Raw genomic sequence first — 13,249 nt, forward strand, 5'->3', positions numbered from 1 at the left:
ATACAGTCATTTTGATTTGGAAACAAAAATCTGTTTTTTAATTCTTGATTTTGTTTTGCTTACAAAACCTCCGAAATTGCCATTTTCGGGCACAAAACATTTTGTACCCAAATTGAAATGCACAAGCCTACCAGGTTTTCAGCATTCCACCACAGCACACCTCATATTGGGAACTCAGGAACCATGATTTAAGAGGGGTTTAGATAAATTCATGGAGGACAGGTCTATCAATGGCTACTAGTCTGAGGGCTATAGGCCACCTCCAGCCTCAGAGGCAGGATGCCTATAAATACCAGTTGCAGGGGAGTAACAGTAGGAGAGAGGGCATGCCCTCAGCTCTTACCTGTGGGCTTTCCAGAGGCATCTGGTGGGCCACTATATGAAACAGGATGCTGGACTAGATAGGCCTTGGGCCTGATCCAGCAGGGCTTTTCTTATGTTCTTATGATAACTGGTACTTCCATTTGTTTCCAGGATGACTTCAAGCCTGACCATAAGAAAAAGGCATAGTTCTGGTTAGTAGTAAACCATACCAGTATTATTTCAATTTTAGTCAAATGATAAAAAGAGAATTTTATTTATTTATTTATTTATTTAGAACAGGGATTCTCAAACTTGGGTCCTCAGGTGTTATTGGACTTCAACTCCCATAATCCCCAGCCTCAGTGGCCTTTGGTTGGGGATTATGGGAGTTGAAGTCCATTAACACCTGAGGACCCAAGTTTGAGAATCACTGATTTGGAACATCACATCAATTATTACATTAATAAATTGGATGTATGAAGGAAGACAACAGATTGAGTAGCCCATTAAAAATAAAATCTGGAGCAACAAATACAACAGCAATGTTGATTGCTTTGATTTGTGTTTGATTGTTACATGGGAAAGATCCAATAAAGAAAGGTAACATTTAGTCTGCCTACCTTTGCCTGCTGATTATGGATTTATATTTTGTTTTTGCTAAATCAAATGTAAATCAAAATGTCTGTGTAGAGTAGTAACATTTCTCTCTGAAGGTAAAAGTGATTACCACATACATGAATTTTAATGCTTCTTTTGATTAGCTTTATATTCTTTTATTTAGCTCATCATGAACATGCTAGTTCTGTCGTGTTTGAATAGCCATTCTCAATAATACAGAGTAAATGTTGTTGCTTTTATGGTGACAATAACTTGGTGTGATAAGCAAGAAATCTGAAGCAAAACAAAATTGCTACAATAATGTCTACTTGAGGAAAAACGGTTTGCTGATTTGATATTGATTAATCCAGCAGTGATGTTTTAAGAACACACTTAAAACTGGACAACTGAGCAGAGAGAAGCTAAAACCTGAGCTTGCACTTGCACAATTATGAAAAACAAGTCACAGATGATCCATAAGGAATATGCAACAACTTGATCACTTGAAACAAGAGACCTCTCTTTAAAAAAAAAATTGATAGCAGAGCTGCTGTAAAACTGAGTTGAGTATGCAGTATATTGATGCCCGTAGCACCAATTCCCTCCCAGTGCAAATAACAGTTTCTGAGGGGGCAAGTTTTCTCTGGAGAAACTGTGAAACCACTCTTCCAGTTCAGACTGCACCCTCCACTCCCACCAACAAGCATTTCATTTATTTGATTTCATTGTGACAACTCATGAGTCACTTAGTCTGGATGTCAGTCAATGGCTGATATTCTGTGCAGAGTAACAAGGGTGGTTCTCAACCGCCCCTACTGCTGTGGGCATCTCAAACAATACCTGTGGTCTTGCACAAGAGTGCTCTTGTTTTAATATGTAAAATCACACAATCATACTTCTGCAAGCCTATGGCCACTGGAAGCAATGACTGTAGTATTGCGGAAGTGTGATTGCACAATTTTATGTATTAGCACAAGAGTGCTCTTTCACAAGATCGCTGGTGTTGTTTTAGATCACAGCTACTCAACTTCAGTCCACTTGCAGATGGCCTACAACTCCCATAATCCCTGGCTATTGGCCACTGTGGCTAAGGATTCTGAGAGTTGTAGTCCAAAAACAGCTGGGTGTGTGTGTTAAATTTGGGCAGGCCTGTTTTAGATGCTGGGAGCAGTGAGGGCAGTTGACAACCACTGGCGCTGCTGTGCATGGTATGAAAGTTAATGTCCATAACATCATTTCTAGTTTGACCCTAAGGCACTGGGGAGCTGTGGCAAAAGCCAGGGAAGCTCTGGAGCCTTGGCAACACGGAACCATGCAATCTCTTGAGTTTGTTTTACCAAGCTCCGAAACCTCTTCTGAGCCCTTTGTAGCTCTCTGTTAGTCCTCCCTTCAGCCTCAGTCATTTTAGTTAATGATGGCTACCGTTAGCATGTAATGTGAAATTGAAGATTGCTGGACCCGCGGTTAATTTTTGAAACTGTGAATTGCAGATGTTCATCCAGTCACAGTGCAACCTCCAATTTCAGGACAAGGCAGCCCCTCCCTGGTCCACCAAGGCCACATCCCAGCTAGTTCCATACAGATCATGTTGCTAGACTGCCGGCAAGGTGTCAGCACGTCACTAGAGTGGCTTCTATTGGCCACAATCTTAAAGGGGGCATGCTGAGCATAATCATGTGTCCACCCACCCTCAGCAGGGAAAGGGCATTTAACTCCCTTTAAATGCTATGCCATGTCAGAGCTTCTTCTGACAGTGATTGTACCACAGCCTTCCTAAGAGCCCCAAAACAAAACTGTCTCACACAAAGTGCTGGGGGTGGTGGTCCTGGGGGGCTCTATTTTCCTGTTACTCAGGAAAGGGAAGGAAACATGATGACTTCCTAGGAGCAGTATATATATGAGGGAGGGCAAAGGATAGGGGGTCTAGCCCACTGTGACCAAGGATGCTCTTGCGGGGGCTCACCCTGGCAAAGCAGTCAATGCAGACCAAACTACACTCCTGTCCCCGTAGCAGCTTGCCACCAACAGACTAGCATTCTTATGAGAGGGCCAGTCTGTTGGGCTTGAAAACCTTTGGAGGTGGGTCTCATGATCCGTGAGACCCGCTTTTTTAGAAACTGCAGGGAGAGTGGGCTAAGTCCGCTCTCCCCACGGACAAGCGGTCAGGGAGCTCATGAGTTGAGCTAACCCAACAAAGGGCCACCCACTCTCGTCCCCCCCCCCCATCTCTGGTTAATGGTAGAATTTTTGCACTGCAACCCCTTCCTCTCCTGCGAAGCCTTTCATGCACCCAAAGGAGAATTTGATGCTCCATGTGTCAGAGCCTAGCTGCGTGTGTAGACTGGGGAGGGAAACATGGGGTGTGGGGACAGATCTTTACTCTCATTCAAAACTCCCAGGTTCGTATGGTGTTGCACCATATGCAGATTTGCCACCATGGGGAATTGCGGGAGAGAGGAACCCTGATTTCCAGTGATCCCTGGAGAGCAGGGTTTCCATTCAGGGTACAAAAAAGGTGGACATGTTCAGATGAGTAGATGGGCTGGCAGTGGGCATGTTTTGACAGTTTCTTAGTGGCAGTCACCAAGACAGGGAGAGCTGTTGGTTGGGTACCTGTCCCCACAGCTTTCGTATATAGAGCAATCTAGCTCATTGGCATCTGCCATCTATCCTCCATGGACTGACACTGTCATGAGAGAACAGACTGTGGGAGAAGTGGGATTGTAGTAACACATTATTAGCAATTCTGCCCGACACCCCTGTCCTCACAGACAATTCTTCTCATTAGTTGTGAAGGGGTATCACCCGTTGATCCTAAAGCCTTGAAACTTGCCACAAACATGGGGAATGTGGTCAGGGTCCCCTGTTGTGAATTTGAAGAGAATTGGTCAATGCCCTGAGTTTTGGTGAATTTTTAAAATTTTAGTTTAAAATGGCTAAAAATGGTGAAATCTGGCTTGTTTCAAGCCAAAAGAATCTCCAAAACTGAAGATCCCCCTTGGACTATCATTTCACCAGCATGTGGAGGAATCTGCCATTTGCCTTCATGAAAAGGAATAACATGCCCCCTTTGCCCCCATTTTATATTTCCAGTATGGATGGGCATACATTTATGAATTCTGATACTATTTCACCATTTTTAACTGTTTTAAACAAAAAAATTTAAAAATTTACCAAAAATCAGGGGATTGATCAATTCTCTTCAAATTCACTACAGCAACCCCTGACTCCCTTTCCCACATGTGTGATAAATTTCACTGCTTTGGGGCCAACCGTTAATCCCCCCCCGCTTGCCTACTTACCACTATGTGTGTGTGTGGGGGGGGTAGTTCGAATTTAAGTTTGAAATCGGATTTGTATTCTGAATCCGATCTAATATTGCCAGAGCCAATATAATCAAAATCTGATATTGTCAACTCCAAATTGAGCCGAAATCCTAATCGGAACTTATAGAGGTTTAATATTTAACTCTGTGACATTTTGGACTGGGTCTCACGATCAGTGAGACCCGGTTTCTTCCAGTGTGTGGGGAGAGCGGGCTAAGCCCACTCTCCCTGCACACAAGTGCGGAGGGAGCCCTGAGCAGCCAGATTGGCCGCCCACACGATTTCCGGCTCTGTGACAGAGCCGGTGGGGGCTGGGGAGCTCGGGGGCCACACAGCCCCCGGAAGCCCCAGTATGCCTCACAGCTTTTCGCCTCCCCTCTGGGGGGCTACTCACGACCAGAGAGCCCGGTTTTGCGGAGTGTTTGCTCCACAAACCCGGGCTAAGAGCAGGGGTACTTGAGCGGGTTAACCGCTCAAGAACCACCAGGCTCGCAGCCGAGCCCAGTGGTTCTTACAATTGGCAAAAATCAGGCTAGGCTCTCCTAGCCCAATTTTTGCCGATCATCAGAATAGCCCCTTTGTGTTTCTTCCAGTATTGTTTGTTTACAGGTATTATGTATATGCATTTTAAATGTTAATGTTATGGAGCTGTATAAGATGTTAACGTAATACAATGTAAGTATGTGCAGGAGATAAAGTGTTGAAGTAGTTTGAGTGACAGGAAGAGGCTGCAGCAGTGAGACCCCTGCAGGCAGCTTGGAAAACCCTGGTTAGACTGAGAGAGGAAAAGGAATTAGGTGTCTGTTGGTTGTTGGAATGGTTGTGAAAGAGTGAGGCTGTTCTCAAAGCCAGCCTAACCCAGCCCAGCCTTGGTTAGGCTGGTTGTGAGAAGCAGCAGTGGGATCCTCGCGGATCCCTCTGCTCTCCACCCGCCTAACTCTCTTAGGAAACCCACCTGTTAGCTGAGGCTAAGGGTGTGCTTGCACCCTTACCCCAGCTAACGGGTATCATGTGTCTCCTTGGGCTGAGTTCAGCCTAGGGAGACACAGCAACGGGCACACAAGAGCACCCATCTGATGGGGGAATCCCCAATGCAGTGCACGTGCTGTATGTGAATTATGGGATATCTGGAAGCCAGAACATCAAGCTCTGGCCCCGCACTCCTCCGCCCTGCTCCATGCCTCACAGAGTTGCATGGAGCAGGGCTGCCCATGTGGGCGCACAAGAGGGATGCCGAAGATGGATGGTTTGGTCATCTGGATGGAAGGTAGGTTAAGAGCAGCTCCCCCCTCCGTGCCCTCCCAGCCTATCTCTGGCAATTGAGAGAATTGCTTCATTGAGTCTCAAGTCTTGGAAAAAAGAAATGACTGGAGAAAGGGACTTTTCTAAGGAAGGCAGAAGAGTGGGTTTCAGGCAGAGGCAGATCTGAACTCTAAAGGTAAGCCCATTTTCTGTTCAGGGAAAGACCTGGGAGTCCTCAGGTGGGAGGCACCTCTGAAACTACACAAAGTTAACCGAGCAAGGCACCCTAATCCTAAAAGAGAAGAGTCCCATAGAAATAATCCTGTGTAAAACAGAAAAAAAAATCAGCACTGTTATAATTTTATGTTGATACCTGAAGCCCTTATGTTTATATACGTTTGCTTTTTAATAACTGAAACCATTATGTTTATAAGAACTTGTTCAACCTCAACTGAATAAGCTCAATAAAAGAAAAACCTGCTAATTCAACATTACCAAGGAGCTAAAAGCCTCTACCTCCCTGTCCGATGTTCACCTGAAGTGTTACACCATGTTACAGAGCAACTTATCAGATTGGAGAAAGAATAAGCTCTGTCGCAAGTTATAAGACTGTGATATTACTCTCAGACAGGTCAAAGAATCTGAGTGGTGGCAGAAGGGTTACCTAGGAGAAGGGCAACCATCACAAACCCTTTCCTTGGGTTGGCTAAAAAAATACTAGAGACAGAGAGGCTATTCTCACAACTGCAGGAAAGTGGGCTAAGGGAGCCCAGCTTGCTTTCCTGTGGTTGTGGGAACCGCCGGGAGCTGTGTGGTTAGCCCACTTAAGCCTCACTCCCAAATGAAGTTAATGGCACCTTGTGAGGAAACCCCCACCAGGAGGCTAAAATAAGCCCCCTAGTCTCGGGGGGTCTCCCAAGGATGCCCCGTGCACTTGCTGGTAATCGTGTGGGCGGCTGATCTGGCTGCCCAGGGCTCCACGGGTGCTCGTGTGCAGGCCCGCTCTCCCCGCCTAATTCCATCCAGTTTTCATCCTGCTCATGTGGAGCCTCAGAATCTGATAACTTCTGGTGTTTGTGTTTCCCAAGTGGGATTCTCAGAGCAAACTTTCAACAGGGCTTTGCCATATTGAAATTAATTGGACTTACTTTTGTCTTTTGACTTTGAATGGTCTTACTTTATGACTAATGTGTTGAAATAAAGATACTACTGTTACATTTGGGTATACAAGCATGCTCTAATTAACTTTTCCAGCCCGTTGTAATGCAATGTAATAATAACTTGAGATATTTAGTACAAGTATTGTACTGCTTTATCATTCAGTTATGAAGCTATGTATTACTATCTTATATAAACAATTTTAAAGAGGTGTCTTGACAAAAAACCGATATAGAAATGTTTTAAATAAATAAGGCACAGTTCTTAATTAGTCTGCAATAACTTTTTTACTGTCATCTTAAGACTGAAAGAGACAGCAGATTGTACTAAATGCTATGTCCTTTCCCAGAAACATCTATTTTTAGCCTGCTTTCCTGTAGGTTTATGAGGCATTCCATATGTGTGTCCATCCATGTGTGTGTGTGTGTGTGTCCACATCAACATTACAAGGCCTGGACCAGTATGAACCAAATTGGGTACAGCTCTAGAGACACATAGGGACACCTCAACATTGTAGCTTGTGATTATGTCATCTACCCTAATCCAAGATGACGGACGTGTGAACATTTGAGGCGCAAGAGGGCTTTGTGGACTGCCTAACCAATTTGAACGAAATTTGGTGGATGACATCATCACAAACAGTTGTAGTGAGTGACACACAGGGACACCTCAATGGCATGATTTGCAATGATGTTATCCATTCAAATTCAAGATGGCGGATGCATGAACATTTGAAGCGCAATTGGGCTAACTTGTGAACTGCCTAACCTATTTGAACAAAATTTGCTACAGGTGTAGGGACACATGGAGGCAGCTCAAGAGCATAGTTTGTAATGATGTCACCCACTCTGATTCAAGATAGCAGACATGTGAATGTTTGAGGTGGAAGTGGGAACCTATTTGGACCAACTTTGGTACAGTTGTAGGGACACATAGGGACACCTCAAATGCATAGTTTTTGATGATGCCATCCACTTCAATTCAAGATGGCAGAAGTATGAATGTTTGAGGTGCAAGTGGGCTAACTTGTGAACTGCCTAATTGATTTGGACCAAATATAGTCCAGTTCTAGGGATAGTGAAAAGAAAGTAGGCAGATTAGTTCTTACGAGAACATCTTGTTCCTTTTTTAAATTGTATCCAAAATAAGGAAAGAGTTCTCTGTTACTTAAAAGCTCATATACCACATTGTGAAATTTGGTTATTGGTTTACTATTCATGTACTGTACTTTGAAGAGAGAGAGAGAGACAGAGACAGAGAGAGAGACAGACACCTGGCTTGGTTAAGTTAGGAAAACTCACTCTGCTTATGTGCAGAGGCACCTTCCTGCCTGTAAAGTCTCAGGTAATGCTAGTGTAGCTAGTGGTTTGATAGATATATTCCCTGAACTGGGATAGGGATGACTATGGTTATTCACTGGGTGGAAGCTGGTGTGTATAAAAATATGTACTACTAGTAGTAGTAGCGTTGGTATGTGCAGGCACAAGAAAAATGTAGTTATGTTGAAGCAGTGTGTGCTATGTGCATAAATAATACAGCACACACACAATACAAAGTACACCAACTACAGCTCCATCACCTCCAGAATTCACCAGCCACCTCTGGACACCCCCTCCCCCCAATAATTATTTCTGCAGATGCCTTTGCAGAATGCCATGGTTATGCCCCACTTCCAGTGCTTCAAATGCCTGTCTTTGCCATGAACTGCCCATATCATTCATGGTGTTCTCATTAAATTAAGCAAACTCTAGTATCTTCCAGAATTATTTTGCCTGTCCTTCAGAGTTTAGTGTTAGAGCTACCTTTTTATTCAACAGATTTTCCAGTTAAATGTCCGACTGTTTCAAATGAGCAACTGTAAATTTTTGGATTAGCAAACACAGCCAAAATTTTTAAAAACCCTCATGAGTATTTAACAATGTCTTCAGGCTCATTTGTCTCAAGTTACCTTGTTTCAACATCTGGTGCAATCAGAAATTTATATGGAAACCTAGATAATGAATACTGATCTCTCCAATTCTCTCCTAATGTTCCGTTCAGCTGTTAATTCTGAGCATTCCCCCCCCCCCGGCTGCACCCATTTGCACCCACTTATTTCATAGAAACGTGGGATAATCCAATTGCTTTACTGAACCATCTTTGAGTATTATTGCTCTTGATCACTTCCACTAATAATGTTTTACACAGAGGAGGCTGACTGATTTCTTAAGGCCAGTTTAGTAGTTACTGTTTCTAGCCCTGCTTCTGTGAGGTAAAAAGCAGCTTCACATGCAGACATTTTAGGAAGTGAAACTTTCCCCAACACTTATCTTCATATGAGGAAAAGCTTCAATTACTCAATTTTCTGCAGTGGGCTGTTGTTAGGAGCAGTACCAGTAGTAGTAGTAGTAGTAGTAATGATGAAGTGGCAATGCTGTTGGTAAAATAGCTCCAGAAGGGAGAAAACACCACTCTTCTCTTAATCTGAATCAGGGCTGGCATCAGCGATTAGATCACTTGCAAGGATCCAGGACCCTGAGAAGGGCCCAATGCTGATTATTGAGACTAGGCCTGACCCCAGCCCCTCTGGTGCTTGTTGCACTGTGGTAACCTGTTGCTCCCCCAGCCCCACCTGTGTGGAGCATGCCATATACCAGTCTTCCCTGTAGATTCTCCCAATCTTCCTGTCTCGCCCCACCCTTGTGATCTGACAGGAGTGCTGCTGTGTGCTGATTCCCACCACCCAATCTTCCCCACTCCGGTGAGTCTCCCTTGTTCCAACATCCAATTCTAGCTTCCTCTCCCTTTCTGACTCTACCTTCCCTTTACCTGCTTCTGGGGACTGTGGCAGTGGCTGCTGCTCCATGCCTTCTCAAGCATGGGGAATGGAGCACCAGGAAATGATTGAAAGGCACTTCCTGTTGCTTCACGCTACGTTTTGCCTTTTATAGACAAGGGGCAAACAAGTCGGGGGAGGGAGGGAAGACAGCAAGGATGATGGCTGCTGCCACCTGGTGCTCATGTGTCACTATTGAGTGAGGTTTGGGAGGGTAGGCCAGGTGAGGTGACAGGCCAGTAGACAATCTGCTACCTCTGCTAAGCATCCACCTGAGGTAACCACCACACACAGTCTCATTAGTAGGCCATTCAAGTCTGAGACCAACTCTTTGCTGATAGCTGTCATGTGATGGTAGTGGAGTGAGTCTCTTGGGGCCCACCCAAGTGAGAGGGCACCCATAGAGAGCAGTTGTCAGAGCCCCCCTTAAACTTTGTGCTGGCCCTGATCTGAACTTTCTTGAACTCACATTTTTCATAGTTTGGTTTTTTAAAAAAGATAAATCATTATCAATGTCAATAATAAAACATGCTTTTTTCAGTTTCTGCTTAAAATGTTTATATTCAAAAATTTGGAATGGTCCAGTCATGACAGACAGTAGGGAAAACAGTAGGTTATCCTATACATAGAGCTAATTGGGCATATGATGAAGTGCTGGCTTTGTGAACAGTTTCATCATGCTCGTGTCTCCCAACTTGGCTATGCAGCCAGAAATAATGCACAATTGATGTGCTTGGACAGAGCTGATTTCCATAAGTCTACCTCTGCCTTGTCTTCCAAAGACTAGGGTTAGATTCTGAAGTGTGAGAAGTACATCCATCACAATGGTAAAGAAACCATTCAGTTAGCAAATCTCTCGCTTCAGCAGGAACACCTTTGACATTAACTGATGCATTTAACTTTATACACACTGTTGTGAATAGAACAAAATATTTCATAGATAAGGTGACTCCTGTAACCTGTATATATTATGCAAACTAAGCAAATTTACATGATTTCTCCTATTTGTGTAATTTATTCTGCTCAGTTTACCATTTTGAATATTTTCCTTTGCTTCTGATGATCATGGGAAGCCAGTGAGCTAGTATCTAGGGCACTGAAACTCTGCCCCTGACCACTGGGAATCTTATTCAGTCACTCCTCTGGCGTTTGAAAGTTCAGGAGGCTTTGCTTACTCTATTTCAAGCACATTTTTGTAGCCACAAGGCCTAGAAAGTTGCATATTTTAAAAGTGCTAAAATTCTTAAGAAGATACTTTCTGTGGCCAATATCCCATTATGTGCTTCTAAGGAACTGCAACCCCAATTAAATGAAAGGAACCACAACAGAATAGGTGAAGAATTAGTTGTGAATATGCTATTAGCCTGGCATGGCACAATTTAAAATTGGTCTCCAGGAGTCACATTTGCATGGTTTCATGCAAACACTTCCAGGATGAACCACTGGAGGGAAGGAGTGAGGTAGACTAGGGAATTTCCATTTTTGGTTCCTATAGCCTGTTTAATATGTAGCGTGTTGTACAGCCCTTGGAGGTTTACATGTGCATGTATTTCTTTGCTTTCTCATTGCTTGGTAACTTGTATACATTCATTATTGCATGTGGGAACCATTAAAAACTTGCATTTGACAAGATATGGAAGTTTGATATGTGATGGCTCATTCACACCTGTAAGCCAGCAAAATGCTGCATTGAAGAACTGATATATATGAGCCCACCCCAAGAGATCATTTTGTGTCTAAGTGCAAACCTTTTTAAAGAGATAGGAAGAAATCAGTCAAGCCAAGCATGTAGCCATAGCTGCACCATCTTTTAAGTGTGAGTATAGAAACAACGGCTTTGATTTGTGTCTCTCATTGCAGTCCATTTTGCTTCAATATGAAGAAATGTTTAGAGAGCAGATCTTCTTTTCTTTGCTTTTGTTAAATGCTGGTTAAAGGCAGACATTGAGACAATTGTGAGTAGTGTTGGGAGACTAAAGCTGAATTGAGAAAAGATACAAATGTACTCCTATCCTCAAGAGGCGAGTTCTCTAACAAAAATGGAAGATGCCAGTCTAAATGTTGAAGAATTACCCTTCTAACTGTCTGTCTTTTAGATAAACAGATGACTTCATTGGAGTGCTGTAATTTGTAGCATTTCAGACAGTTATTAAATATCTACTTTAACGTTTAACAAAAAATATTCTCATTATTGCTGGAAAATCCAGACATTGCACAAAAATACAAGATTAACCTTACATATCCTGCCTGTATTTAAGCATGTAACAGGATCATTAAATGCGACTTTCTCTGAACTTACATTCTAATGAGAACTTTGGAATAATACTAGCTTAATGCAAAATAGTTTCTGTCGGGGATTTACAGAATGCATAATTTTGTAATGTTCTTGAACCTGAAACTGCATAATGATCCTCTGCAAATTCCTTGATTTCACTTACACACAGAAATGACAGACTGCCGATCTACAAGCATCATCCTTACTGGAATGTGCACAGGGTTCTCAAGTGCCTGAAAAACTACCAGGGCAGTCAGTTTTTGGTCTTCTGACACCCCCACCCCCCAGAATTTATACACACATGTGGCCCGGAAGATGCAGTGGTGCGTGCATATATGTGGCACAGGAAGAACTCAAAATTGCACCACACCCTATGCTTGGTCTGGGTCTCCCATCTCCTTTCCCATTACAAGTGGCAGGCCACAGTGAGATCCCGGTTGGTTGGTTGATCCCCATATTGCTTACTCATGTTAAGCAATATGGTTGGTTGATCCCCATATTGCTTACTCATTTTAAGCAATATGGGGCACGTGGTGGTGGTAGTGGACTGCTTGGCAGCAAAAATGGCAACCAGGAATAGCTCTGCCATGTGGGACTGGATGCTCATGACTGTCATGGCTGCAGCCTCAGGGGAAAAAACTCCTCCCCCTCCTCCTCCCAGGTCCTAGAGGGAAAGCAAAAGGGTTATTTCCCTTCTTTACTTTAAAACACAAGCCACAGAAAGCAAGGCAGCGCCTTGTGTGCTCCCTCCATAGCAGGGGTAAGCAAACCTGTTTCTCCAGCTGTTGTAGAACTACAACTCCCATCACCTCCAGGAACAATTTATTGTGGCTGGAGATGGTGGGAGTTGTAGTTCAACAGGTGGAAAGCCAAGTTTGCCCATCCCTGCTTCAGAGCATTGCTCACACGTTGCAGTCTGTCCCCTGCCCCACTTGGTCACAGGCTGTATTCTCCATTCTGGATAGGAATCTGGTAAGTGGGGGGCTGGAAAGAGGGAAGGTGGTGGAAGGGGGCTGGTGCAGCACCACAGGAACAAAGGAGGGGAAAAGGAGGATGAGAGGGCAGCAAATGGGGGAGAATCTTACATAGCTGTTGGATTTCTGGTGGAGTTCTACTATGACAGCATAAGCCAAATGAAGTCTGACAGTTCTGTCAGACTCAACATGAGACATAGCTCTTAACAAGTGCTCATCTACTTTTGAAAAAAGTGTCCTGAACACCTGATCTTACTTCTTGGCAAGGCAGAAATATTTGCAAGAACAATTGGTACGATTTAGCGTATCCCAGTTATATGGATGATGCTTCGATGGGCGATTTCTCCTTTCTTTGTCTAAGTAAGTGATTTCTAATTAGTGCTCCTTTCTCATTCTGTACAGTTGGCTTAATAGCACAACAGTTTATGCAACAAGTTGCCGCGTTATCTCTACAATATATGATTGGAAACTTGCTGCTTTTCAGAAACTGCAAATTTGTGGGGTTCTCCCCCCACTTTGGGGGATGAAAATCACATATATTTGCTGCATCCTGCCATTA

The 13,249-nt window shown here is 43.7% G+C and overlaps 2 protein-coding genes across 8 annotated transcripts in view; one reads left to right on the forward strand and one right to left on the reverse strand.

The window, feature by feature from the left end:
- Positions 1 to 13,249, reverse strand: part of RASGEF1A (RasGEF domain family member 1A) — a 349,237-nt gene that overhangs the window by 149,492 nt on the left and 186,496 nt on the right. The window lies entirely within an intron of this gene.
- The window catches only part of LOC128348917 (uncharacterized), a 90,286-nt gene that overhangs the window by 8,522 nt on the left and 68,515 nt on the right, over positions 1 to 13,249 (forward strand). For 3 of the 6 annotated variants that reach the window (XM_053304663.1, XM_053304664.1, XM_053304669.1), the window contains exon 1: positions 12,886 to 13,050. The exons of 2 other annotated variants lie outside the window; for them this stretch is intronic. The gene's annotated coding sequence lies outside the window, so the exon portion shown is untranslated. Of the gene's footprint in view, positions 1 to 354; positions 516 to 12,885; positions 13,051 to 13,249 lie in introns of those variants that run through there. One more of the 6 variants, XM_053304667.1, reaches the window with a different exon arrangement.

This window comes from Hemicordylus capensis, chromosome 3 (genome assembly GCF_027244095.1).
Source record: "Hemicordylus capensis ecotype Gifberg chromosome 3, rHemCap1.1.pri, whole genome shotgun sequence".
NCBI lineage: Eukaryota > Metazoa > Chordata > Lepidosauria > Squamata > Cordylidae > Hemicordylus > Hemicordylus capensis.